Source organism: Trachemys scripta, chromosome 14 (assembly GCF_013100865.1).
Source record: "Trachemys scripta elegans isolate TJP31775 chromosome 14, CAS_Tse_1.0, whole genome shotgun sequence".
NCBI lineage: Eukaryota > Metazoa > Chordata > Testudines > Emydidae > Trachemys > Trachemys scripta.
In genome coordinates, this window is record NC_048311.1 from 12,909,182 (window position 1) to 12,915,203 (window position 6,022).

The following is a 6,022-nucleotide window of genomic DNA, read 5'->3' on the forward strand; positions in this document are numbered from 1 at the left end:
TAGTGTACCTAGATTTCCAGAAAGCCTTTGACAAGGTCCCTCATCAAAGGCTCTTACATAAATTAAGTTGTCATGGGATAAGAGGGAAGATTCTTTCATGGATTGAGAACTGGTTAAAAGACAGGGATCAAAGGGTAGGAATAAATGGTAAATTTTCAGAATGGAGAGGGGTAACTAGTGGTGTTCCCCAAGAGTCAGTTCTAGGACCAATCCTATTCAACTTATTCATAAATGATCTGGAGAAAGGGGTAAACAGTGAGGTGGCAAAGTTTGCAGATGATACTAAACTGCTCAAGATAGTTAAGACCAAAGGAGACTGTGAAGAGCTTCAAAAAGATCTCACAAAACTAAGTGATTGGTCAACAAAATGGCAAATGAAATTTAATGTGGATAAATGTAAAGTAATGCACATTGGAAAAAATAACCCCAACTATACATACAATATGATGGGGGCTAATTTAGCGACAACTGATCAGGAAAGAGATCTTAGAGTCATCGTGGATAGTTCTCTGAAGATGTCCATGCAGTGTACAGCGGCAGTCAAAAAAGCAAACAGGATGTTAGGAATCATTCAAAAAGGGATAGAGAATAAGACGGGGAATATCTTATTGCCCTTATATAAATCCATGGCACGCCCACATCTTGAATACAGATGTGGTCTCCTCATCTCAAAAAAGATATACTGGCATTAGAAAAAGTTCAGAGAAGGGCAACTAAAATGATTAGGGGTTTGGAACGGGTCCCATATGAGGAGAAATTAGAGAGGCTAGGACTTTTCAGCTTGGAAAAGAGGAGACTAAGGAGGGATATGATAGAGGTATATAAAATCATGAGTGGTGTGGAGAAAGTGAATAAGGAAAAGTTATTTACTAGTTCCCATAATATAAGAACTAGGGGCCACCAAATGAAATTAATGGGCAGCAGGTTTAAAACAAATAAAAGGAAGTTCTTCTTCACACAGCACACAGTCAACCTGTGGAACTCCTTGCCTGAGTAAGTTGTGAAGGCTAGGACTATAACAGGGTTTAAAAGAGAACTAGATAAATTCATGGAGATTAAGTCCAAATTAATGGCTATTAGCCAGGATGGGTAAGGAATGGTGTCCCTAGCCTCTGTTTGCCAGAGGGTGCAGATGGATAGCAGGAGAGAGATCACTTGATCATTACCTGTTAGGTTCACTCCCTCTGGGACACCTGGCATTGGTCACTGTTGGTAGACAGGATATTGGGCTGTATGGACCTTTTGTCTGACCCAATATGGCTGTTCTTATATTCCTACGGCTCACCTTTCTCCTACAAGCTTCCTATTTTGTCATCTCATAAGATCTGACAGTTATAAAAGTGAGGCATAAAGATCAGTGGCGTTACTTCATGCCTTGCCTCTGGCTGAGAAACTCTTTTTTACATTTGAGTTCTGCTATGATTTTCCTAGTGTTTCCCTCTTTCAAAGGCCGCATACCGGCCCAGCCTGTCTCCCATCAGGTTTCCCATCAGACTCCATTCTTTTCCAGGGGCTGAGTTTGCTGCCTCTATAGAAATCCTGACCCCCCCCTCCAAGCTCAAAATTCTTCTTACTTATCAGTCCATCTTTGCTATGCCTTTGTGTATTGCCTGGATCAAGATTTAGAGTATTTGATTGTAAAGGGGAACTGGGTCTCATCCAAAGTATCTAAAACACTTGAGACTTGAGGCCACATTATTTGTCTTTGATGCAACAGCAAAGCCTGTCAACCTTTGTGATACTGTATGTGCTGCATTCCCAAGCTATCTGCTGATTTCAGCTGTAAATCACAATAAATTATCAGGGTGATTATTACATTCAGTCCCCATGATCTGCAGAGTGGTCTTTGTCACTTTTAAAATGTGTTTATTATTTTACTTTCTTCTTTGCACTTTTATTCTCTTGCTGTATAAAATTCAAAACAATGAAAGGAAAAAAATCATAAAGCAGTGAGGGCTGGGTGACTCAAAGGCTTGGCAGTGGGATATAAAGAGATCTTTCATCTACCTAAGGTACTTATATGGCCCCCCCATTACCATAATATCTGAGCACTTCACAGTCTTTTAATGTATTTATCCACACTGCAACTCTGTGAGATAGGGCAGTGCTATTATCCCCATTGTACAGATGAAGAACAGAGAGGCTAAGGCACTTGCCCAAGGTCACAATGGAAGTATGTGGCACAGCAGGGAATTTAAATCAACACTCCCAAGTTCTAGGCTAGTGCCCTAACCATTGGATCATCCTTCATCTCAGTTGTGCTGTTACTTGACTACAGCTCAGGTCAGCAGAGCCAGAACTTTGCTGCTTCTTGGTGACCTATGTGAAATGAGATGGTGGATCTCATTTCATTCTCCAGGGGACAGATAATCACATCACAAATATACTACCAGCACAACTGTCATTCTGTAAGCCCCTTAATGACAGCCTTAACAGAGAAGCCTAGAATTAAAAGGGTCATTGGAGACTGAACTCAACTGAGTTGTTCCTTCTGCGTTAAGATGGACACATCTTAGGATACCTATTTTTATCTAACAGGATTTCAAACATGTATAATAGGCCAAATTCACTACAGTGTAACTCCAAAGAATCCCATGGAGTTACATCAGAGATGAATTTAGCCTAATCAATTTATTTTAATGTCCCATTATTATATATACCGATGCAGAGCTCTGGAAATATGCACATATTCCCTTGTTCATTTCAATGCCCCAATATTTAAACATATGCATGAGCGGCACCCCGGATATATACATGTGATGAATCAGAGTTCTGCACCTGTTTATTGCAAAGGCAGTTTGATCAAGAAGGCTCTTTTCCATTTTCCTTTTATATTTTAAATTTATTTTTATAATCTAAAATAAACAAGAAAATTCAGGCAAACTTTGACATTAATTGATGTTCAGGTTGGGAATTTAAACACAAATTGAGAATTCCCATAGCAACTGCAACTCAGTCACTTTATACATTTAAGTCAAGTCATGAATCTGACAGCACACAGCGTAATGCAAAATGCTGTATGCACAGGTGAGAAAGTAACTGTCTCTGTGGGAACAACAACTTTGCATTTCCTGACTTTTGTGCCTGTAAAAGTTCAACAATAATGCTGTATTGATGAGATTCATTAGTCTGAAGGTATTTACACTACACTGATTTGCTTTTTAAATAGTACCCTTCCACACATACAGCAGAACATGCTTATCATCCATATCTGAGGCAGGTACATATCTGTGACCCCTGTTTATCACACTGATCATAATTCTCTCACTGTTATTTTGTGCTTCTGACATCTGCTTGTTACAGCCAGCTGTAGCCTCTTGTCTTTTACTTAGGCCTGGTCTACACTAGGAGGTTATGTCGAATTTAGCAGCGTTAAATCAAATTAATCCTGCACCCGTCCACACAACGAAGCTATTTAATTCGACATAGAGGTCTCTTTAAATCGATTTCTGTACTCCTCCCCGACGAGGGGAGTAGTGCTAAATTCGACATGGCCATGTCGAATTAGGGTAGGTGTGGATGGAATTCGACGCTAATAGCTCCGGGAGCTATCCCACAGTGCACCACTCTGTTGACGCTCTGGACAGCAGTCCGAGCTTGGATGCTCTGACCTGCCACACAGGAAAAGCCCCGGGAAAATCTGAATTCCATTTCCTGTTTGGACATCATGGGGAGCTCAGCAGCACTGGCAACGATGCAGAGCTCTCCAGCAGAGGTGACCATGCAATCGCAGAATAGAAAGAGGACCGCAGCATGGACTGATCGGGAAGTCTTGGATCTGATCACTGTGTGGGGCGATGAGTCCGTGCTTTCGGAGCTGCGATCGAAAAAACAGAATGCGAAGATCTACGAAAAGATCTCCAAAGCCATGACGGAGAGAGGATACAGCTGAGATGCAACGCAGTGCCGCGTGAAAATCAAGGACCTGAGACAAGGCTACCAGAAGACCAAAGCGGCAAATGGACGCTCCAGATCCCAGCCCCAGACATGCCGTTTCTACGAGGCACTGCATTCCATTCTAGGTGTGGCCGCCACCACTACCCCGCCACTGACCGTGGACTCTGACGATGGGGTATTGTCGACGGCCGCTTCCTTGGAGATGTTCACGGACGGGGAAGATGAGGAAGGAGATAAGGAGGACGAGGCAGTCGACAGCGCATACAACGCTGATTTCCCCGACAGCCAGGATCTCTTCATCACCCTCACGGAGATCCCTTACCGACCCTCCCAAGGCGTTAACCCTGACCCTGAATCAGGGGAAGGATCAGCCGGTAAGTGTTTTAAACATGTAAACATTTATTTTGATCAGAACAGGAATGGAATATCAACAATGGGTTTTTCATGATTACTTTGCCCTAGGCGCTTTACTTTTTAGTCCTTGCCAGTGCAGCTACTGGAAAATTGTGTCAATATGTCCGGGGATAGAGCAGAAATCCTCCTGGGACATCTCCACGAAGCTCTCCTGGAGGTAATTTGAAAGCCTTTGCATTAGGTTCCTGGGGAGAGCGGCCTTATTGCATCCTCCATGGTAGGAAACTTTTCTGCGCCAGGCTAGCAGCAAGTACTCCGGGATCAGTGCCTCGCACAGCATGGCTGCATACAACCCTGGTTTTTGCTGGCATTCATGCAGCATGCGGTCTTTCTCTGTGTCCAAGATCCTCATCAGAGTGATATCACTCATGGTGACCTGCTTTAAATTAGGGGAATGTTAGTATTGGGACTGATTGCCTATTCCTTTACATAACTGTAACCGGCGGTTTACAGCCATGCAGTGGAGGTGGGACAGGGGCAGCATACAGGGATCTTTCCCGGGGACAGCCGCGCGGGGGGTGGGACAGGGGCAGAGTTCATGCTGGCTGGATTGCCGGCAGCAGGAACTGGCCAACGCTAGGGGCACTGCTTTGAACGTGAAAGGAGGGCACTGCTATAAATTAAGCTTTCAGCAGCCAAAAGTCTACGGCTTACCATGTCCGCCTGCTAGCCGAATTCCGCTGTCCTGCCCCACTTGTGTGATCTGTACTCCAAGACCCCAGGCACTGAATGCGAAGGCCAAAAATTCAACCTTGTCCTGAGTGCACATGTGATAGGTGCTGTGCATGGTCTTGTTCACAGAGAAAGACTATGGTCATTGTTCACAAAAATGTATCTTTGTGAGGAATTCACTCCCTTTTTCCCATCCCACAGCTGCGAGTGTCTCCCGACCTACCCCGGCATCCCCCTCCCAGAGGCTGATACAGATTAGGCGCCGAAAGAGAAGGACACGGGATGAGATGTTCTCTGAACTTATGGGCTGCTCCCGAGCCGAGGTGGCACAGGAGACCCAGTGGAGGGAGAACATGTCGCAATACCAGTGATCACACAGCGAACGGGAGGACAGGTGGCGGCAGGAAGACCAGCAGGCGACTCAAACGCTCCTTGGACTAATGAGGGAGCAAATGGACACACTCCGGCGCCTTGTAGATGTTCTGCAGGACCGAAGGCAGGAGGACAGAGCCCCGCTGCAGTCTCTCTCTAACCGCCCTCCCCCACCACAAAGTCCCATCCCCCCTCACCCAAAGTCCCAAGAAGGAGGGGCGGCAGGGGCCGTGAAAACAGTCACTCCACCCCTGCAGACTGCTCAAGTACCAGACGGCTCTCATTCCCAAAGTTTTGATAAGTCCTTTCCTTCACTCCAAAAGCACCTCACCCAAACCCCCGTCCCAGTGTCATCCCCTAACTGTATTTTATTTTAATAAAAAATACGTTTCTGTTCATTACTGTTTCCGTCAGGTTCTTTTAGAGGAGAGTGTGTTTGAAGGGGGGAAAGGGGATTGGTAATTGGAGAGGACAGTCACCTTTACCAGGGTACAGACACGGGGGGCAGGTTCAGCAGCAGGTCACACACACATTGCAGTCACTAGGCACCCTGGTCAGTCTGGGAGGTGGTTTTCATGTTCTGTGGGGGGGGGGCTATGTGGGTTTGTGACGGGGGAAGGCGGTTACAGATCTTATGCAGCGGTCCTTAGCCTGGATGACAGAGCCA